Source organism: Narcine bancroftii, chromosome 2 (genome assembly GCF_036971445.1).
Source record: "Narcine bancroftii isolate sNarBan1 chromosome 2, sNarBan1.hap1, whole genome shotgun sequence".
Classification (NCBI taxonomy): Eukaryota; Metazoa; Chordata; class Chondrichthyes; order Torpediniformes; family Narcinidae; genus Narcine; species Narcine bancroftii.
Window position 1 is genome coordinate 59,763,614 of NC_091470.1, and position 24,038 is coordinate 59,787,651.

Genomic DNA, 24,038 nt, shown 5'->3' on the forward strand with positions numbered 1-24,038 from the left:
GAGAATGCATTCTGCCGTTATCAGCAAAATGGTGATTTTTTATACCCTTGGATACATGCTTAGAACATCATCATATCATTACTTGTCCAATGACTAAAACTGTTGCTATCCTTTCCCTGCTAGCTTCCTGCCTCTCAATCCATCAATGTCTCTCTTATCTTGTAAGTACAAGGATGCATTCTGTTACTCCTTAGTACTGGGTGACTCCTTCTCCGGTCCCATCTCATGATGTTTTACCTAACAGGAGTACAAGGACACCTCCCCTTCTTGTTACTGCCCTGTACAGGGTAACTCCCTACACATTCCCATCTCATGATGTTTTACCTTACAACTGTCCATTCAGAAACCTGATGGTAGAGCAGAAGACACTGTCATTGTGCCACTGGGTGTTCGTCCTCAGGCGTTCATCCTCAGAGGACATGGCTGGCTGGTGAAGGTCCTTGAGGATAGAGGCTGCTTTTTTGAGACACCATCTCTTGTCGATGTCCTCGATTGAATAGAAACTGATACCCATGATGATGCTGTCCCAATTCACAACTCTGTAGTTTTTTTTCTTGTCCTGTACATTGGCACATCCATGCCAGACAGTGATGCAATCAGTCAGAATGCTATACACAGTACATTTGTAAAAATTTGAAATTCTTTGGTGACATACCAAACCTCAAACTCCTCACAAAGTATAGCAGCTGTTACAAGCCAAGAGGACCCCAAAACCCAACAGCAATAGAAATTCACCAAGACAAATGGTTACTTAAACAAAAGTTGCTTTTAATTATGCTTAAACATGAAAATAGAATCAAATTTTAACTTATCTCTATTGACTTACTTAACCTAACTTTACCCCCTTCTAATTCTAAGCTCACGTGTATGTAATGTGTGAATTTAACATTTATAAAGTTCACCAGGCTTTGGTGCTTGAAAGGCAAATGGTTACCAATCAGGAAGGTTCTTGTCAGTTTTCAGAGAGAGATTTGTTGTTCCTTTTTAATCAGCCACTGGCTGTAACACTATATAAGTGATCTCTATCTCTCTCTCTGATAGAAAGCCTGTTTGACTCTCTCTGTTTGCAAAACCACATTACCCTCTTAGAACAGCAAGCTCTCTTCCAGACAGCAATGGCCCCAACATGCTCTTTCATCTGTTGCCTTTTGTAAACAGCAATCCATGAGTGAAGTCTCTTGAGCATTCTTCAAAGCTCTTGCAAAAGCTCTGAGGCCCTGATATGTCTAGCATAGGGCAGAGCTTCAGTAATTTACATAAGATCTGTTTTAAAGTGTTTGCATGTGACCTACTCTATCAAACCTTTCCAAATGTATCTCCCAAAAACATATCTATATTCTCTATATACTCTGCCACCCAGCTGATGAGCCTCCTTTGTGATTGCATCAACATGAGGCTCCAGGACAGATCCTCAGAGATGTTGATACTCAAGAACTTGATGCTCTCAACCCTTTGCACTGCTGATCCTTGATGAGGACAGATTCATGTTCTGCTCCTTGGTTTTGCTCATGTTGAGTGTAAGGTTGTTGTTGTAGCACCATTTAACTAGCTGATCTCTCTCCCTCCTATACGCTCCCTCATTGCTGTCTGTGATTCTGCTGATGACTGTGGTGTCATTGGCAGATTTGAAGAAAGCATTTAAATTGTGTCTATCCACACAGTTATGGGTGTATTGAGAGTGAGAAGAGCATTGGGCTTAGCATGCATCCTTGAGGTGCACCTGTGTGATTGTGAGGAGGAGACATTATTTCTGATTGGTATTGGCTGTGGTATAGAAATTGATTCATTTTGTTTGTCTGACCTATGACAAAACAGCATGAGCAATACAATTAATGAAAGGTATAGGATGGTGCAATATAATTTTTTGCATCAGCTGTATCTTACTGAAATCTGAATTATCCAAATTATGTTTTTGATGCAGTCAAGATATAGGGACCTTTATGCATTCGACCTGGGCATGCCCTAAGGAGAGATCCTTCTGGGAAGATTTGGGGAAACCCCCTGGAACAAATTACCAGAATGCAATACCAGGTGCCAAAATTGTTTTTATTGGGGAAATGAGCAGATATAAAAGACCTAAAATGAGGCTGTTGAAATAGCAATTGAAATTTGTTAAACTCGCTTTACCAATGGCCAGGAAATGCATAGCCATTACTTGGAAGTCTGATTCTCTACTGAGTCTGACCCACTGGAAGCCAGAAATTCATTGTTGTGTTCCCCTGGAGAAGATTACTTACAACTTCCGAAATTGTTCTGCCATGCTGTTAAGAATATGGAACCCATATTTAATGATTCCCCCCTCCGGTCTCCAATACCACTTTCTCCAGTATCCCTTGTGATGTTATGAAAGACTTTTATCCCTTAAGGGAGGAAGTAGGCTCTTGATGAATCACATAATGTTTCGTCTGTATGTATCATAATTAATGCTTTTGGAAAACAGATGATTTTGTCACATCATATGGGAGAATTACCCCTTTTTCTTTTTTCATTTTCCTTGGGGGAGGGGGTGTTCTTTCTCTTTTTCTTTATTCTTTTTTTTCTTTTCTTTTTTTCTATATGACGGTGTGTCATTTTGTATTTATAAAGAATAGTGCAGAATTTAATAATTGTGACAATGTGTTGATTCTTCTTTCTTCGTATATCAACAAGTAGTTTGGTTTTGGTATTTTATTCTATATATCTGCGATGTTTCTTTGATTTTGTTTGTAACTCCATGTTGATTGAAAATCCTTAATTAAAAAAAAGACTGGTAAGGCCAAATTTGGAATATTGTGTGTAGTTCTGGTCTCCTAACTACAGGAAGGATGTCAATAAAATTGAAAGAGTGCAGAGAAGATTTACTAAGATGTTGCTGGGTCTTCAGGTGTTGAGTTACATGGAAAGATTACATGGAAGGACTTTATTCCTTGGAACAAAGAAGAACGAGGGGAGATTTGATAGAGGATTACAAGATTATGAGATGTATAGACAGTATAGAGGTGAGTAGGCTTTTTTCCACTTGGACAGGGGGAGATAAGTACAAGAGGACATGGCTTTAAAGGGTGAAAGGGGAAAATTTTAGGGGGAACATTAGGGAGAACCTTCACTAAGAGAGTGGTGGGAGTGTGGAACGAGCTACCATCTGATGTGGTGAATGCGGCCTCGATCTTCAGTTTTAAGAATAAAATGGATAAGTACATGAAAGGGAGAGGTCTGGAGGGTTATGGAATTGGAGCAGGTCATTGCGACTAGCGGAATGATTTTTCAGCACAGACTAGAAGGGATGAATGGCCTGTTTTCTGTGCTGTAGCATTCTATGGTTCTATTACAAGTACATGTAGTTTTTAAAATATAAATTAATTAGTACAAAAGAAGAGAAAAAACTGAGGTATTGTCAGTGGTTCATTCTCCTTTCAGTAATCTGTTGGTAGAGGGAAATAAGCTGTTTTTGTACCATTGGTTGTTTGTCTTCAGGCTGTTGTGCCTCCATTTTTGTGGCAGTGGGAATTAGCTGTCTTTGTAATGCCCTGAATTTGACATTTCTAGGCTTAGCATTGTCTTTGATAATGTTTCTAGTTGATGTAAAATTAAGATATGTTTCTGTTTTTCAATATTTAGTTGGAGGAATTTTCCACTCTTGCCTGGATGTTGGCAAGGATTCTCTTTATAGTCAGTACAATGACCAAGCATTAGGCCTTTGCATTCACTTGTTTCATTTTCCCAAACTAACAATTTTTGATGGAGATAGCCAGAACCATCACAAATAAAAATTATCTGTTTTATTTCCAGTGCTAAAGGTTTGTGCCAATAATACAAAAAAAAAATCGAATTCAAGACTAGTTAATAATTGTGCAATAATGTATATGTGGTTAAACCTGAGCTAATATAGGATAAATAGGAATACCTGCAAAATAGCATCAAGACAGAGTGCAAATGTTCCTCAGTTTATGAAGATTCTATGACTCCGTTGACTCCTTTTTAATGTACCACTCTCTACCCTCAGCAATTCACTGTACCAAAGTACCCATAGTACAATTCACCCAGCCTTTATGTTTCAGAAAACTTTGCATAATGAAATGTTTTCCAGGAATGAAGCAGTTATATATATTGAGAAATATTTGTATGATTTTATTATGATTTAAATTGGTTACTAATGGTAACCTAATCATGTATTTTGGGATGCTGACTGCCAGCGGGCTGAAGAAGTTCCTGGGCTAACTGCAGGTCTAATTAAGGGATTCATCTTAATGATTAGATCTAGAAGATTGAGCATTATATGCATCAGGTTTTGCATCAACACTTATTTTAGTTCCAAAAAAATATTAAATCTTGACCCATTTTATGCATCGTCTGCAGCCACTTGTAGTACATGGAACTTGGGTTGTGATTTATATTGTATCATAAGTATCCCATCTTGGCTGCCTAAGTGAAGTTCTCAGTCTTTCAGTAGAGAATTAAACAAAGGCAGAAGAACCATAGTAAATTCTGCTCTAATGACACACGAATGTGTTATTTCAGATTGAAGTCAGAGGAGAAAATAGAGCATACTATAAAGCAGTTAGGTAATATACACTACAACTTGTTTACACTACCACCCAAGACTTCACTTATTGTATGTTTATATATTGATATCATAGTTTTTTCACTTTTCTATTAAATTAGCTGTTTCCATGGAATTAGATTACATTAACATTTATTATATAATTGTAGAAATATCATTACAAGACATGTTACTTTATAAATAACTATGTAAAATGATATTTTATTATTATTTTCAATACTATGGTTAACCCACCAAAATTTTAATTATTTATAACTATCGACTCCATTTACATCTGTAAGTTCACTCAAAGAATATCTACAATAATGTTTAGCTCCAATTTTATTTCTACTATTATGTTGTGTTAGTATATATAGTTTATTTTAGGAAGAATTTGTTGGCAACTGACAAAGGTAAAGGGCATCTAACCTACCTTAAACATTTATTTTTAAATTAGGGTTTCCAAACATCCATTCTATGATTAAGCAACATTTCATTTAATTCATTAATTCTTTACATAGGTTCTTGTTATTCTAACATTTGTTTTCAGAGAGAACTCAATTATATCAATATATGCTCGTTAAGATGATATAATAAAGGCACAATATACACTTCCTACTAAAGTAATTAATGGTTCTCTGATCAGATAATTGCATGAAAATAGCATTGAATTCACAATAGTTTCCCTAATTGGATCTTAAATCTGCTAACATAGTGAGGCAAACATTCTCTTTCTGCCCTTCAAAGATTTCCTGCTGTGCACAGCCTGTTCCATTAACAAATTCTCATAGCAGCAGATGACCTTCACTTCAACTGAGAAAATCAATTTACATCAGTGTTGCCATTACCAAGATCAGTGGAAAACAGTACCTGTGATGACAAAAATGCATTGCAATTATCTATTCATTGAATAAAATCAGATTTATTTGATTTGCAAAGTAACTTTAATGTTGACAATCTATTACTTTTTGTCTCAGGTTGATTCCAGACTCCCATTATACCAATGGAAAGAGCATTCTCAAGGAAAAACTCATGAACAAACATAGGCGCAGAGCCATGGTTTCCTTCTTGCTAATACTTTCTTTCATGGGCTCTGTGAAGCAACTATGTGACACCCACCATACTCCATTCACCCTCCCTCAAGTTTTTATTTGCTATACCAAGGAGATTTAGAAAGTAACATGACTAGATCTATATATTGACCAAAATTTAGCTTCTTCTGAACAATTATCTATTAAATTTAAAGACCTAAACATGTTTTTCATTATTTACAGATTAGGAGCTTCTTAAATTCTTTAAGAATTGAAGTTTGAACAGAACTATAGTGCCGAGGCCGGGACCGCCGCCTCCCCCTCACTTTTGCCCGGATTGGGGCCGCCGCCGCCTACCTTCTGCTCAGACTGGGGCCGGGGCCGCCGCCGCCTACCCTTTGCCCAGACCGGGGCCGCCGCTGCCTTCCCTGTGCCCGGACCGGGGCCACCACCTCTTTCTTTCTGCCCGGACCAGGGCCTCCGCCTGCTTCACTCTGCCGAGGCTGGGGCCACCGCCTCCCCCTCGCTTCTGCCCGGACCGGGGCCTCTGCCTGCTTCACTCTACCGAGGCCGGGGCTGCCGCCTCCCCTTCGCTTATTACATTTTACACCCCAGTTACAGTTACAGAAAGGGTGTGACTCGGTCAACCCCATCAGAATCCAACCGGGTCCCTGACCTACCTCAGAGGTAGTTAGAGAACCCAATTAAACTTACCTAGGCCATGACCACAGGTGATTTGCGGCCAGGTATGGTCCGACCTAGGAGGGGAGGCAGGCCCCTCCAGCCCGGGTAAGAAACCTGCATAGGAGAAGGCCACTCCGATATAAAACCTACGACCCAAGGACCTCGCTGCCATGTCCCAGCTTGCTTGGCCACGGCACACGAACCATGGGTTTAAAGGGTGGGGCCAGTACTGCGCACACTGCACTCCACCTAAAAGCTGCTTTCCGCAGGTCCGAGGACATGTCCACGTCCTCCCCCTCCACGTCCTCTCCCTCAAAAGATGCTCACAAACTCAAGCTAGCATGCTGGAACATCAGAACCATGCTAGACAAGGCTGACAGCCACCGACCTGAACATCGGTCTGCCCTCATTACACATGAACTCCTCAGACTTGACATCGACATAGCCGCTCTCAGTGAAGTCCGCCTTGCAGATGTAGGCAGCCTCCAAGAAAGCGGCGCGGGCTACACACTCTACTGGTCTGGCAAGTCTATGGATGAACGACGCCTATCTGGTGTAGGCTTCATGGTCAAGAACTCCATTGCCTACAAACTCGAAAACCTCCCGACAGGCCACTCGGACCGAATCATGTCCATACGACTCCCCCTTCAAAACAAGCATCGCATCACCCTCATCAGTGTCTATGCTCCAACCCTCCAGACGAAACCAGCAGAAAAGGACAAGTTCGACACTGATCTGCGCAACCTCATTCAACGCACCCCTACAGCCGACAAGGTTGTCATCCTTGGCGACTTCAACGCTTGCGTCGGCAAAGACTCAGAAACCTGGCCAGGAATCCTGGGCAAGCATGGTGTCGGCAAGTGCAACGACAACGGCGCCTCCTGTTGGAGCTCTGCACAGAACAGCGGCTTGTCATTACAAACACCCTTTTTCAGCAGAGGGACAACCTGAAGACTACCTGGATGCATCCCCAATCCAAACACTGGCACCTCCTGGACTACGTCCTGGTGCGAGAAAGAGACAAACGAGATGTGCTCCACACCAGGGTCATGCCCAGCGCGGAATGCCACACTGACCACCGGCTGGTTCGCTGCAAGCTCAACCTTCACTTCAAGTCAAAGTCCAGGAACAGTAAAGCCCCCAGAAAGAAGTTCATGTTGGAAACTTGCAGTCAGACGAAGTGAGAGGAAACTTCCAGGCAAACCTCAAAGCAAAGCTCGAGGATGCAATCCGCCTCACGGACTCATCCCCTGAAACCCTCTGGGATCAGCTGAAGACTGCAATACTGCAATCCACTGAAGAGGTACTGGACTTCTCCTCCAGGAAAAACAAGGACTGGTTCGATGAAAACAACCAGGAAATCCAGGAGCTGCTGGCAAAGAAGCGAGCTGCTCACCTTGCAAAGCCGTCCTGGCCAGAGAAGAAACGAGCCTTCCGTCGCGCATGCAGCCATCTTCAGCGCAAACTCCGGGAGATCCAAAATGAGTGGTGGACTAGCCTCGCCAAATGAACCCACCTTAGCACCGACAAGGCAACTTCAGGGGTTTTTATGAGACACTAAAGGCTGTGTACGGACCCTCACCCCAAGTCCAAAGCCCGCTGCGCAGCTCAGACGGCAAAGTCCTCCTCAGCAACAAGATCTCCATTCTCAACTGATGGTCAGAACACTTCCAATCTCTTTTCAGTGCCAATCGCTCAGTCCAAGAATCCGCCCTGCTCCAGCTCCCTCAACAGCCCTTAAGGCTAGAGCTGGATGAGGTCCTCACCCGGGAAGAGACATATAAGGCAATTGAACAACTAAAAAGTGGCAAAGCAGCAGGTATGGATGAAATTCCCCCCAGAGGTCAGGAAGGCTGGCGGCAAAACTCTGCATGCCAAACTGCATGAGTTTTTCAAGCTCTGCTGGGACCAAGGAAAGCCGCCTCAGGACCTTCGTGATGCCATCATCATCACCCTGTACAAAAACAAAGGCGAGAAATCAGACTGCTCAAACTACAGGGGAATCACGCTGCTCTCCATTGCAGGCAAAATCTTCGCTAGGATTCTCCTAAATAGAATAATACCTAGTGTCGTCGAAAATGTTCTCCCAGAATCACAGTGTGGCTTTCGCGCAAACAGAGGAACTACTGACATGGTCTTTGCCCTCAGACAGCTCCAAGAAAAGTGCAGAGAACAAAACAAAGGACTCTACATCACCTTTGTTGACCTCACCAAAGCCTTTGACACCGTGAGTAGGAAAGGGCTTTGGCAAATACTAGAGCACCTCGGATGCCCCCCAAAGTTCCTCAACATGGTTATCCAACTGCACGAAAACCAACAAGGTCGGGTCAGATACAGCAATGAGCTCTCTGAACCCTTCTCCATTAACAATGGTGAGAAGCAAGGCTGCGTTCTCGCACCAACCCTCTTTTCAATCTTCTTCAGCATGATGCTGAAACAAGCCATGAAAGACCTCAACAATGAAGACGCTGTTTACATCCGGTACCGCACGGATGGCAGTCTCTTCAATCTGAGGTGCCTGCAAGCTCACACCAAGACACAAGAGCAATTTGTCCATGAACTACTCTTTGCAGACGATGCCGCTTTAGTTGCCCATTCAGAGCCAGCTCTTCAGCACTTGACGTCCTGTTTTGCGGAAACTGCCAAAATGTTTGGCCTGGCAGTCAGCCTGAAGAAAACTGAGGTCCTCCATCAGCCAGCTCCCCACCATGATTACCAGCCCCCCCACATCTCCATCGGGCACACAAAACTCAAAACGGTCAACCAGTTTACCCATCTCGGCTGCACCATTTCATCAGATGCAAGGATTGACAACGAGATAGACAACAGACTCGCCAAGGCAAATAGCGCCTTTGGAAGACTACACAAAAGAGTCTGGAAAAACAACCAACTGAAAAACCTCACAAAGATTAGCATATATAGAGCCATTGTCATACCCACACTCCTGTTCGGCTCCGAATCATGGGTCCTCTACCGGCATCACCTACGGCTCCTAGAACGCTTCCACCAGCGTTGTCTCCGCTCCATCCTCAATATTAATTGGAGCGACTTCATCTCCAACATCGAATTACTTGAGATGGCAGAGGCCAACAGCATCGAATCCATGCTGCTGAAGATCCAACTGCGCTGGGTAGGTCACGTCTCCAGAATGGAGGACCATCGCCTTCCCAAGATCGTGTTATATGGTGAGCTCTCCACTGGCCACCGAGACAGAGGTGCACCAAAGAAGAGGTACAAGGACTGCTTAAAGAAATCTCTTGGTGCCTGCCACATTGACCACAGCCAGTGGGCTGATATCACCTCAAACCGTGCATCTTGGTGCCTCACAGTTTGGCGGGCAGCAACCTCCTTTGAAGAAGACCACAGAGCCCACCTCACTGACAAAAGACAAAGGAGGAAAAACCCAACACCCAACCCCAACCAACCAATTTTCCCTTGCAACCGCTGCAACCGTGTCTGCCTGTCCTGCATCGGACTTCTCAGCCACAAACGAGCCTGCAGCAGACATGGACATAACCCCTCCATAAATCTTCGTCCGCGAAGCCAAGCCAAAGAAATTCTTTAATGTTGAAACTTCCCCAGGATTTAGATCTTAACCTTATTTGGGAAGAATATAATTTTAAACCTAATCATAAAGGATTGCTTTCTGTCTTTTATGAATTACTTTTAAGATCTAGGGATAGTTCCCTGGGAGGTATTAAAAACTTATGGAAACAAAGCTTTCAACATCCATTTGCCAAAACTACATGGGATTATTTTGAAACAAGTTTACTCATCTCCTCTTTGTGGGCACTCATTTAATTCAATTTAAAGTAGTCCATCGAGCACACTTTGCTAAGGTTCAATTAGCTAAATTTTATTCTAATATTTCCCCTAAATGTGATCAATGCATAACTGAGGAAGGTACATTGTATCATATGGCTATGTCCTTCTCTCTTTAACTTCTGGCAAGGGGTATTTTGCACCTTATCATTAGTTCTTCATATTAACTGGACTCCTAGCCCTTTCATTACTATTTTTGGAGTAAATCAGCCAATGGATTTAATATTCACTTTTTCACAATCCCATGTAGTGGCTTTTGCTTCCCTCATTGCTTGAAAGGCCATTTTGCTGAGATGGAAAGATGCTGCCCCTCCCGCTATTACTCAATGGTTATCGGATGTGATGACATGTCTGTCTCCAGAAACAATTAGGTGTTCTACTACTGCAATGGATCTTAACTTTCTTTGCTTTGGGGTCCTTTTCTCAATTATTTTCATAATTTGTAGATTAATTATTTGGTTTTTTTTAATAACTCCATTGTTATTATTATTAGTAGTGGACTCCTTAACTTGTCCAGCAACCTTCATAGGGAACGGTTTGATTCTTAGTTTAGGAATATGTTTTTTTCCTTTTACTTTTTCCATTTAATAACATAGGTTTCTATGTACCTTGTTCATTGTTATTTGATGCTTGTAACTTGATATTAATTTATTTTATTATTATTATTACCATTTGTACCTTTATATTTTGCATATGTTAAAACCATAAAAAGATTGAAAAAGAAGAAAGTGACAAGATTCGGGCTTCTGCTAATTATGTTATTTTTTCTGTGGATAAAGGTTGTGATTTACTATCATAATATTTTTCATCCCTCATCATGGTAAGGATGTCTCCAGTCTCTGAATAATCTATAATAAAACTGCATTGTGCTATCTTACAGATTCAGTATTTAATTGAGATACAGTACAAAAAAAAAACACACATGGTACTTCAATAAGATTAAAAGTAAAAATCACAAGTGCCATAAAGAGAGCAAATATTGAGGTAAAGAACATTTTTAAATGGGGTGAAAAAAGATGGGAAATAGTATGGGGAGAAATATTGAAAGATGAGGACCCAAAGAAACAATGTGATTTTTTGTTTTAAACAAATTTATTTCACTATACGCTGATATCAAGCTTATTGTATTACACTATGGAAAATAAATGAAGGACAATTGAATGTAATAAAAATGATGTAAATAAAATGAGATGGCCAAAAGGGAATGCAATAATTTAAAAATAAAATGGGAAGCAAGATGAAGAAAAATTATGGAATCATGTTACAAAAATATAGTAATGAACTTTCTCGATATACAAAGAAGAATGAAAGTATAGGGTGACCTCCTCCCAATCTCCACATGGGTCAGCCTTACCAGGTGAGTACCTTTTTTTTGGTGGTCCATGACTCCTCTCCTGTTGCCACTGCCATTACCATCTCTCTGGGCCAGGTTGTTTCAGCTAAAGTAAGTGAATGGATGAGAGAAGGGGGCATAAAATGTAAGTGAATCTATTGAGAGATAAAAATTTTAAGGATACCTGAAGGGAGCCAAATAAGTGCAGAAATAGCAAAGAGACAGCAGAGGGTAGGGAAACCTTGATGTTGTTCAACTTAGCATGTGACCAAAGTCACATTCTAACCAATGTAAATGTGGGAAAATTAAGAAAAATAAGTATGGTTGATAGACTAGGAGAAGAATGAGTTCCATTTCATCTCACCAGTAGTAACATTCACACAAGAAAGGGATGTATCACTGAAACACTCTCAATCTGAACTATAATGGGAAAGATACTTTAGCTGAAAGGATAAATACTCAAGGAAATTAAGATCACAAGGGACATTTGCCTAATAGGTAGCCCATCCACACCATTACCTGCCAACTTGTGGGCTTCCCCCCTTGAATTCCTCTTTTATTTTGGCTTCTGCCCTCTTTTTTTCATAGTCCTGATGAAGGGTTTTGGCCCTGTGAAATTAAACATTGTCTTCCATGGAACCCAATGAGTTCCCTCAGCATTGTATATGTTGCTCTGGGTATTCTTCTGCACATTACAAAGCTTTGTTCGCCATTTAAATGAATTTTATTATGATACATTTGTTGCACATATTTAGAAATTCAATCCGAAAGCATTTGTTCCTGGGCTGCCAGACAATGGAGTGACATCACACAGAGCATACAAGTCAGGAGTAGGGGTAGACTACGACCCCTCAAGCCAGCCTGCCATTCAATACAATCATAGTTGATCTATGCTCACTTCTGTGAGCAGTTTCCCATAACCCTTAATTCATTGACTTTCAAACATTTATCTATCTTGGCCATAAATAAATCTTAATTATTTGTTCTCCACCATCTTCAGGGGCAGACAATCACTGAGATTCACCACCCTCTACAAAAAAGAGTTGCTTTGCACCTCAGTTTTAAATGACTGTCCTTATTTTGGAATTATCACCCCTTGTTTATGACTCTCCCACGTGGAAAAATCTCAACAACTACCCTGTCAAGCCTCTTTATTATCTTATAGGTTTGAATCCAGTCACTCATCATTCTTCTAAACTCAATGAGATACACTGTCAAATGCTATTAAATTAATTTTTAGGTTTGGAGACCAAAGCTGGATTCAGTTTTCCACATGTGGTTTCCCCAACAACTTGTGCAATGTTTACAACATTCCTCTTTTACTAAACTCTAATCCCTTTACAATAAAGATAATATGCTGCTTGCCTTCTTAATTATTTGACCTGCCTTTTAACTTATTGTGATTCATACATAAAAACACACAAAACTTTCTGAACTTTACTTATTTGTACTTCCCCACATTAAACTCTTTTGCTAGATTTTCCCTCAGGATAGATAAGTCTTTGGGACCAAAGAGGATATACCTAGATTACTACAGAAAGTAAGGGAAGAGATGGCTGGGGCATTAATGATAATCTTTGCATCCTCCCTGGCCACAGAAGTGGTATCAGAGGATCGTAGGATGTAAAATGTAGTTCCCTTTTTCAAGGAAGGTAATTGGGAGAATCTTGGGAATTATATGTCAATAGTGCCCAAACTTGTATTATTGGAGATAGCATGGCATTGTGAGGGGAAGTTCATGCCTCAAAAGCCTAATCAAGTTTTTTGAGGAGGAGACAGAATACATTGATGAAGGTAGGGTGATGGGTGTGGTGTAGATGGATTTTGGTAAAGCATTGAAAAGATTTCCATGATAGGCTCACCAAGAAAGTTAGGAGGCATGGGATCCATGGAAACTTGGCTACTTGGATTCAGAATTGGCTTGCCCTCAGAAGGCAGAGGGTAATAGTGGATGGAGCCTATTCTGGCTGGAGATCAGTGACCACTGGTGTTTTGCAGGATGTGTTCTGCGACCTTTGCTCTTTGAGATTTTCCAAAATGACATGGACAAGTAAGTGGCAAGGTGGAGTAGTAAGTCTGTAGGAATCACAAATGTTGGAGGTGTTGAGGATGTTGTAGAAGGTTGTTGTGGATTACAACAGGATATAGACAGGATTCAGAGTTGGGTGGAGAAGTGGCAGATGAAGATCAATCTGGAAAAGCGTGAAGATGGATAAATGACAGGATTCTTAACAGTGCAAAGAAAAACAGGGATCTTGAGGTCTAATTTCAGAGATACGCTAAGGATGCCACACAAATTAGTAGGGTGCTTAAGAAGGCGTATGATATTCTGACCTTCATCAGTTGGAGGATTGTGTTCAAGAGCTGCGAGGTAATGTTGCAGCTCTATAAAACTCTGGTTGGACCACACTTGGAGTATTGTGTTCAATTCTCATTGTCTCATTATAGGAAAGATCAGGAAGCTTTAGAAGGGATGCTTAAGAGATTTATCATGATGTTTCCCGGATTGGAGTACGTGACTTATGAAATTAGGTTGACCGAGCTAGGACTTCTCTCTTTGGAATGATGAAGGATGAGAGGGCACTTCATAGAGATGTATACGATTATGATGAGCATAGATAGGAGGACCTGTTTCCCAGGGTGACAATAAAAAATACAAGAAGACAACCATACAAGGTGAGTGGAGGGAAATTTAGGGGCATGTCAAAGATAAGTTTGTTCTTTTGGTTTTTTTTTTGCACAGAGAGTGCCAGGGTAATGGAAGTTGACACAGTAGGGACATTTAAAAGATACTTGGAGATCTAAGAAAATGGGGTGGTTATTTGCTGCAAGGGAAGGAAGGGTTGATCAAGGAGTAGTATATATAAGACAGCATAACATCATGGCCCAAAGGGCCCCTACTCTGTGTAAGGTAAAACATCATGAGATGGGAATGTGTAGGGAGTTACCCTGTACAGGGCAGTAACAAGAAGGGGAGGTGTCCTTGTACTCCTGTTAGGTAAAACATCATGAGATGGGACCGGAGAAGGAGTCACCCAGTACTAAGGAGTAACAGAATGCATCCTTGTACTTACAAGATAAGAGAGACATTGATGGATTGAGAGGCAGGAAGCTAGCAGGGAAAGGATAGCAACAGTTTTAGTCATTGGACAAGTAATGATATGATGATGTTCTAAGCATGTATCCAAGGGTATAAAAAATCACCATTTTGCTGATAACGGCAGAATGCATTCTCCGACTAACTTTGTTAGTCGCAAGTGTTACAATCCGGTAATAAAGAACAAAGAACCCTGATTTCGACTCAGCCTGGTGTTTGTCTCACTCATTCATGAACAAAGCAGACCTAACAATTTGGTGACCCCGACGTGATGGGTGAGTGAACACTGGACGACGGTTTCTGTTTTTTCTGACAATCATCTCAGCCGGCTGATAAAAAGGTCCAGAGAAGCCTGTTTTAACAAAATTCTCTTTTTTTAAAAATCTTTATGATTGTCAGTAAGAACTGGAGATCGGACAAATTAGACGACCACAATTGAAGGTCGCATGCCAGGATTGTAACACGTAAGTGATTACAGACAAGATAAAAGTCCTTAAGGTGTTTGAATGACATTTATTAAGTGCTTCGCAAGAAACTACTAGAGTTTAAAAGTCTTTATTGTGTCGTTGCAAAGTCCAATAGAGTGAGAAGGTGGTCTATAAACAATTGAGGACCTGAGTTTTCTGCCCTAAACTGGTTATTAAGAGGAGAAATCTCCCACGTGAAGGTTGGGCTTTGAAAGAAAACAAAGGTTCAGGCTTATTGGCCTCAATTGTATCTGAGAGACTGACTTATAAATGTCCGGTAGGTATGATAATGTCTGTACACTTGAGAAGTTAAGAATTTATTTCCCCAATTCGCCGTGGTGGAATACCACAGCAGACACTAGAGACCTTGAGACAACAAAAAAAGTACTCAGGGACGCCTGCCTGGTGAACAAGAACGACGACAGAAGGCTGCGACAGCTGTGTCCGGATCAGGTAGGAGATATTAATGAAAAAGTTGACAAACTCCTAAGAGACACCCAGTTTATTCGAAATACTTTTGATAAGTTAAATGAGGGTATTCCCAACATCACCAAGGAGATAAAGTTACGTAAATTCATAGATTGGTACAGGGAAACAGGACAAAAGTATAGCCCAAATATTTGGTTTTCTAGTTGTAATTTAACTTTCAGACCCCTTTGGGAAAACAGAGAGTGGAAAACGAGCAATCAGAGTATACAGGACAGTCTGAAGTCAATTGGAGGACAAGACTTCGAGACTGTTCTTTTAAAAGATATTAGTCATCCAGCTTGCAAGGGGACATTTTTAAAAGCAATTTTCGTTGACATAGATCCCCTAAACAGACAAAAACCTAAATTAAAACAGGCATTAGAAAGCGGTCCCGCAGCTATGGCTGTACAGTTGCCTGCTAAGACTTTTGACCAAGTTATTAAGGAAATTAATCAGGAATTAGAGGAGCGAAATACCAGTAATGCGGCATTGGAAAAACAAAAAATGCTCCGAAAATGTGTAGACCGCTGGAGGAAGAGGGGTTGGTTACCCGGGGGCACTAAGATGTTCCTGACAGGTGAGGAAAAAAAAATTTTAAAACGTAGAGGCTTAGATAAGCTGGAAGAAACAAAACACAGAAGGGAAAGGAAAAGTGCCTGTTTCCAGTTTCCAGCCACGAAGTGTCCGGGTTTGCTCTCTCCCTCCCTCCTTTCACCCTCCCCCCTCTCTCTTCTCTCCCCCCCTCTCTCTTCTCTCCCCCTCTCTCTCTTCTCCCCCCCCTCCTCTCTCACCCACTCCCCCTCCCAATCCCAATCTGTGGTGGTGCTGCCCTGAAATCCCCAGGTTGGGCAGGGCAGAGAAATACAATTTGGTTTTAATTTTGTGTCCACAATTCCAGCTCCGCATCAAATGGGATCCTGTTTTATCCTCTCTCCCTCCCTCTTTCCCGCACCCCCACCATTGCGGGATCAGGGCAGACATTGTGGGCTGACGTGTAGCTCACTCGAGGTGGGAGGGAAGGAAGGAGTGATAGTTCCCAGTGGTGGGAGACCCAATCTGATCCAGACCAGTGATCACAGGATGAGAACCTTTTAAAACCTTTGAAACGAAAGTGTTAATCTGAAGACTTTTCTCCTAGTGGGGCCAGTGCAAGGCATTTTCTCTCTCTATCTCTTGTGCTCTGTGTATCTGCCTCTCTATCTCTTTCTCTCGCTATGCTCTCTCTCTCTCTCTCTCTCTCTCTCTCTCTCTGGCACCCCAGATGGGACACTGGAGTCACGTCCCTTATATTCAGATATTGAGACACTGGGGTGTGACAAGAACCACGGGAATAGGGATACATCAGACGAGGTACAGGCCCCTTTAATAAAAATAGAAGGGGGAGTAATAGATGTAGAGACCCCTCTGGAGTCCAAGAAAATAGAAAAGGAGTTAGAGATACAGAAATGGAACATGAAAAAGGTTCAGGATAACATTAAAAACTTAAACAGAGATATTAATGTGCTGGGGCAGATCAGTGAGGATCAAAAAGATTTAATGGTAGGTGTATTGAAGGAAGTGGAAAAGATAACTACAACACTGTCAGGAGAAATTAAAGCTGAAGGAATGGTAATAGGAGTAAAGGACGAAAAGTGTAGTACAGAAGAGGAAACGAGATACGATCCACCATGGGAGGAAAGTAAAAGGAAAAGACTCGGGAGGGAGAAAAATAGACATGCCTACCTGGACATAGTTAGGACAAAAGAGAAAGATGTGAAACAACTAAACTATGGCCGAAAAGATTATCTTAGAGATGAACGTGACCAATATACCTTTGACCCTGAGACATTGGAAGCTGATAGGGACAGTGACAGTGACGAAGAAGAGTCAGAACAAGGTGGGATAAATAAATGCATTACAAGAGTAAAGAAGGAGCAGAAATCCCCAAAATTGAGATATCAATGCCCATTACTGATCACGGGACGGGGAACTCAAAAATATGTACCCTGGTCACGAATGGACTTAGAGAGTTTAATGAAAAAACTACCTCCGTTGAGTAATGGGGCTAGTCCATGGATTTCTTGTTTTGAGCGAGAAACCTGCCAAGAACAATTAGCACTCGCAGATGTCAGAACTATCATGATAAAATTAAAGGCAGAAGGGGCCCTGAAGCAAATAGAGAGAATTGTAAGAAGCAGTAAATTGGGGGATGAAATAGAATTTAACCCACTTCGGAATAAATTTTGGGAAGCACTTAGAGAAACATTTCCTACACCCTATAGTTTGGATGCCTTGGTAACCCTTCAACTAAAGGAAGGAGAGACTGCACACGAGTATTTCACTCGAGCATGGGACTTATGGGAAACAGGGACTGGAGAAAGACCCGACCACAGCCCCTTAGGAAGGGCTCACTTTCGTAATGGGATAATAAACGGACTACCTGCTACGGTTCAAGCAAAATTAAGGGACATTGTGGGAGTAGAGACAATGTCAGAGGATTTGTGGAAAAGACACCTGACACATGCAATCAAACGACATCGTCAATCAGAGCATGCTAAGTCAGAAAATGCGTCCCAGAAGGAGGTGGACAAGACAACCGATAAATTGGTGAGAGCCATAGAACATATAGGGGTTAAATTAGCGGCCCAACAGATAGTCCCACAGGTCATGGGGCCAGTGATAAATCCGGGACCCCAAGTAAGAAATGGTTGGGAAAGACAGCTAGGTACAATGTATAGAGGGGAACATGCAGTATGCTGGTACTGCCAAAATCCTGGACACTACCAGCGGAACTGTCCGGAGGCTGGGAGAGCAAGGGGAAAAAGATTACCCTCTATGAGAGGCTATCGGGGAAGAGGAGGAAACTTAAGAGGACAAGCAAGGGGTAGGGGTGGACACATTGATGGGCCCCAGAGAATCGGGGGGTGGCAGAGTGATCAACAAGTCCAGGCACCTCAGTGTAATGACTATATTGAGGAAAGTGCTGAATTTGATTATTGAAGGTGCCCTGGAGAATCAAAAATCACGCCTCCCTGGGAGCCACCAAAAATTTGGGGGACGGTAAATGGAGAAAAAATTGAATTTATGGTTGACACAGGGGCAGCAGTTACGACAGTGATTAAAAAACCCCCAGGGAGCACATTTTCGGGCAAAACATTATCTACAATAGGATTCTCCGGGATAAGGGAAACACAGCCCTATACAGATAACATCGACATGACATTTGGACGACAAAGGGTTAAAACGCCTGTCCTGGTTGTGCCAAGTTGCCCCATTAATTTATTAGCAAGGGACATTCTTACCAAACTAGGAATAACCATACAATGTTCTGAGAAGGGCCTTCGGTTAACATACCCAGGGGATACAATAAGAAGGGGAGGACAGTTTATAGTAATGACCCCATCTAACGCTTCAGAAGTATTTTCTGGAGTCGGCTACTGTATGATGAACCAGGCCCAGGGCTGATTAAACAGTTTTTTGAGTGGAGGGCCAGTATTCCTCGGTATGGGGATTACCATTATCCACTAGATCCTATGCATGTTACATTAAACTACACCATCCACCCGGACCAGGAATATGAGGAGAGGTGGGACTCTCTAAAAGAAGGGAAGACAGAAACGATACATTGTCCATTTATCTTTGTAGGTAAGGAGGGAATAGCTGCTATGGTTGTCATGACAGAAGAACAAATGTTGTGGTTCTGCTTAGGAGTAGAAAGTGTGCCTCATGTGACCTTGGGTATTGACAAAGATCATCACGCTCGACAGCTGGGTCCGATGGTAAAGGAAGCGATAGGGTGTGAATACAGGCAGACAGAAATCCCGGGATATTCCACCTCGGAGGGAGGAAAATTTGTCAGACTGAATATTGAAGCATGGGACCAGGTTGTGAATGAGAAAGTAGAAAGAGACCGAGCCATAGAAGGAGAAAATATTGATCACAGAGACTCAGACAAATATCTTTCTAATCTGAGTCCACATATATGGACAACGGGGCCCTATGATGTGGGAGTAATAAAAGGAGAGGTATTTCTAGAATTCGCCAACCCCGGGCAGAAACCAATATGGAGAAAACAATACCGCTTGTCGCCCAGTCAGGAGGAGGGTATTAAAGGAACGATAGAAGGGTTAATGGAGTCAGGGGTTTTAATGGCGGCACCTGACAGTATGTGGTACACGCCCATCATGCCTGTTCCCAAACCGGGTAGAAAAGACTGGAGGATGGTACACGACCTCCGGGAGATTAACTTGGCTACCAAGACCATCGGGAGACCAGTCCCAGACCCATATGTAGCACTTAGGGCTCTGAGTCCGGAGCACGAATACTATACTGTCATTGATCTGGCAAACGCATTCTTCTGCTTGAATTTAGCTGAGGAATGGCAAGACTGGTTAACTTTCACTTACCAAGCACATCGGTACACATACACTAGATTACCTCAGGGTTATAAGGACAGTCCAGGACTGTTCAATCAGGCCCTTAGCGAAATCCTAATGAAATTAAAGCTCCCGGAAGATGTTACACTGATTCAGTATGTAGACGACCTACTATTAGCAGGGAAAACGCCACATGGGTGCCTGACAGGGCAGCCAAACAGGTTACTGGTTATCATGAACATATACAGGGGATGATTTTGAGGTCCCATAACAAAAAAAATGAATCTGAAACTAAGGAGACTTGTAGCAGATTGAATGACTACACAGATGAGTTTTGTGGAGGAAGAGTGCTGTACAACTGGCTCCCCGCTAACTGGGATGGTCGGTGTGCTCTAGTAACCCTTAATGCGCCAGTGCTGATTGTCAAAATGCAGGAGGGAGACGAGGATTCCCTAGAATTGCGCCACACAGAGAGTTGGCTGTGGAGAAAAAGGAGGAGTGTTGGACTCTTGGGGCCGGGAGGAAGGAACCCTGATGGGGTATGGATTGATGCCATTGGCCAAGCCCGGAATATTCCGGACGAATTTAAATTAGCCGATGAGATTGCAGCTGGGTTTGAAAGCTTTCCTGTTTTTAGTGCAATTTTTCCCATCACTGTAAATAAAAATGTTAATAGGATCAACCTTATTCACTATAATGTCCAGCGCCTTGCAAATTTGACCAGGGACGTTGTTGAGGCAATACATCAACAACTGTCAGAAACTTCCCTTATGACACTTCAGAATAGGATAGCGATTGATATGGTCCTGGCAGAGAAAGGTGGAGTGTGTGCTATGTTTGGAGATCTATGCTGCACTTCTATCTCTAATAACACAGGGCCAGATGGATCACTCACTAAGGGGTTAACGAAACTTAGGGCATTGGCGAAAGAATTAAAAGCCCAGTCTGGAGTCTCCAATCCTGTTTTATCCTGGTTACAGGGAGTGTTTGGGAGATGGAGCACATTGTTAGGACAACTTTTGCTGGGTTTGTTCATTTCTGTATCAATTTTTATCACTTGTGGCTGTTGTTGTATTCCATGCATTCGAACGCTGGTCACGAGGACCATAGAGAAAGCCTTTGCTGACCGTGATGAACTGCCTCCGAAATATCAAGCTGTGCAGGCTGTGGAGCAAGACTATCTCACATTACAGGAGACGGAGAAAGTTGCTGAGATCGATCTGGAGTCTGAAGGGGAATGTGATGGGAAGGAGGGATTGTGAATTAGATTGTTACACATATAATTTTAACCTTGCTTGTAACCCAAATATTATAACATTGATTGTAACACAAACATTATTAATCAGATTGTAGACCATATGTTAACTTGGGTATTTACTAATGTACGGGGGGTTAGCTAGTTTTTTGCTTGGGGGCAAATGGGATGAAACTTGTAAACGGGCAATGGGATCGGGGTGACGGATGGGGGGTGTACGCAAAGGAGGGTTGGGGGAACCCTCGCCCACCAGCCGAACTACCCTGTGAACAGAACCCGTATAGAGCTTGGCAATAATAGGCGAAATAATGTAACGCGGTGGTAGCATAGTCAGGGCGAGATTGTCCTCTAAAGAGGACAAAGGAGGGATTGTAAGGTAAAACATCATGAGATGGGAATGTGTAGGGAGTTACCCTGTACAGGGCAGTAACAAGAAGGGGAGGTGTCCTTGTACTCCTGTTAGGTAAAACATCATGAGATGGGACCGGAGAAGGAGTCACCCAGTACTAAGGAGTAACAGAATGCATCCTTGTACTTACAAGATAAGAGAGACATTGATGGATTGAGAGGCAGGAAGCTAGCAGGGAAAGGATAGCAACAGTTTTAGTCATTGGACAAGTAATGATATGATGATGTTCTAAGCATGTATCCAAGGGTATAAAAAATCACCATTTTGCTGATAACGGCAGAATGCATTCTCCGACTAACTTTGTTAGTCGCAAGTGTTACAATCCGGTAATAAAGAACAAAGAACCCTGATTTCGACTCAGCCTGGTGTTTGTCTCACTCATTCATGAACAAAGCAGACCTAACATCTGTTGTACACTTCTCTGTTCTATGTTATCTTTGGGATATTTGCAGAGCCCTTCAAAGTGAAGACTACTGCAAAAACTTCAGCTATCTGCCATTTCTGTTTTGTGTTATTAATTCACCAGCCTAGAGGACCTGCACCAATCATAGCTGCCTTCTTTCCACAGAAACACTTATTGTTTGAATTGATAATACTCAAAATCAATTTTCTCTCTTCTTGAGCTTTTGAGTCTTTTGCTGTCTGATCCTAAAAATTTCCCTGACCTCCATCTTACCTTGAACACTTTCCACTTTGTATGTCCTACTATTTAATTTGACATTGTCCTTGACTTCTTTTACTAATCACAGATCATTCCCCTTTTTCACTGCATCTTTCTCTAATTAGGATAAATTCCTGAATTCCTGCTGAGTGCTATGGACCAGCTGTTTGAATATTTTCCACTGTTCATGCACTGACCTGTGTCCTAGTTTATTTTCCCTCTCTACCTTAGATAACTTTACCTTAATATTATTGTAATTGCTCTTGTTTAAGTTGAAGTTGATGCTACTTCTAAAAAGCCTTTTTATATACTATATTGTGGCTTGTGAACAGCACAATCCATTTACACTTTGGCAAGCTTTCATTAGAAACTTGGGACTTGCTTTATTGTTCGTTAATGGGAACCAAACTTTTACTGTTTGTTACAAAAGAGTTCAAACACCTGTTGACTGACACATACATCCTCCTTCATGTTTACCTGCCTAATTTCCTTTGCTGCTATTCTATCTCGAAACCTCATTCATGTTTCTTATTCACAAGGACCCCAGATCCTTATATCTTCCCCCATCCCCTACCCCATCACATTGTCCAAATTTGTCTGAACTACATTTTCCACTAATTGATCTAGTATTTCACCCCACTACCAACTGACTGCATGTCCAACCCATAATTCCTTATTTAGCTTTGTATCCTCACCAAACTTGGATATTTTACATCTATTAGTAATATAAATAATAAGTAGCTGATGTGCCAAACTAATCATTGTGGCCTGAGACACAAGACACTGAAAATGCTGGAATCTGCAGCAAAGAGCAAACTGCTGGAAGAACTCAACATGGAAAGCAGCATCTGTGGGGAGTGGAGGAGTTATTGATAATTCAGATCAAGATCCTGCATCAGGACTAGAGAGAAAAAATAGCTGGTGTAAAGAGGAAGGGGAGAGGGTGAGACAGTGAACCAAGGAAGAGCGAGGGATGATAAGCAGATGAAAAAATCAGAGGAAGGAAGGAGAAGTAAGGGATCAAGAACACCTCATATTCCACCTGGTAGTCTACAATCCAATGGTATGAACTATGAATTTCCTGATTTCAACTCTCTCTCACTTAACAACACTTGCAAGAAGAACTAAAAGTAAAGAATCTATTCTGACTGGCATACTGGTATTTAATAGTAGTACCTTTGGCAAGTCCTCCATTATCAATATTCAAAGAATTATGGTGATCAGAACTTAATGTGATCAAGCATATAAATTCCGCCTTTATAGGAGCAGGTCAGAGATTGGGTATTATGGAGTGAGTGACTCAACTCCCATCACTCCAAAGCTATCCACTATCCATAGGGTACAGGTCAGGTCCATGATGAATTATTGTGTGAATTACGAAAGTCTGTCGACACTGTGATTGTAGTAAAAACACAAAAGTGCTGGAGGACCTCAACAACACATAAGAATATCAACTATGCTCATACCTGATTGTTATCTAAATAGCCAGAGTGCTGCAACTTTTAAGTGCATTAGGTTCTTAATTTACAACCCAAATAATTAATGTCTGCTATCAGAGGAAACGATCATATGGAACCACCTTCCACTTGAAAAAAATCTCACCCTTGCTTTATAATAGAGGTCCTGAGCCAGCAATACTGCCCCCAGCAGAGGGACTGCAGCAATTCAAGAAATTAGTACTTTACCTCAAGGGCAATTAAGGATGTGAAATAGATGTTGGATTGGCTAGTAATTTTCCGCATTCACAAAAATAAATAAGAAGATTTAAATGATGAATTTATCACAGCTTAAACTGTGAGATGCAGGTGTGATGCCTGAAATAATGGTAAATTGGTCGGATTGTTGGAGACTTTAATTGAGGAATAATGAAACTGTGGTCCAGTGAGCAATGGAAGTAAGTTGTGCAGCTGTTGGAAAGAGTTTTAAAACAGCTTTTA

At 41.9% G+C, this 24,038-nt stretch overlaps 1 long non-coding RNA gene across 4 annotated transcripts in view; it reads right to left on the minus strand.

Moving 5' to 3' along the window:
• Nucleotides 1–24,038, minus strand: part of LOC138753609 (uncharacterized) — a 118,514-nt gene that overhangs the window by 54,231 nt on the left and 40,245 nt on the right. The window contains exon 4 of one of the 4 annotated variants that reach the window (XR_011351292.1): nt 4,779–5,389. The exons of the other annotated variants lie outside the window; for them this stretch is intronic. This is a non-coding gene — a long non-coding RNA (uncharacterized lncRNA). Of the gene's footprint in view, nt 1–4,778; nt 5,390–24,038 lie in introns of those variants that run through there. 4 annotated transcript variants of the gene reach the window in all.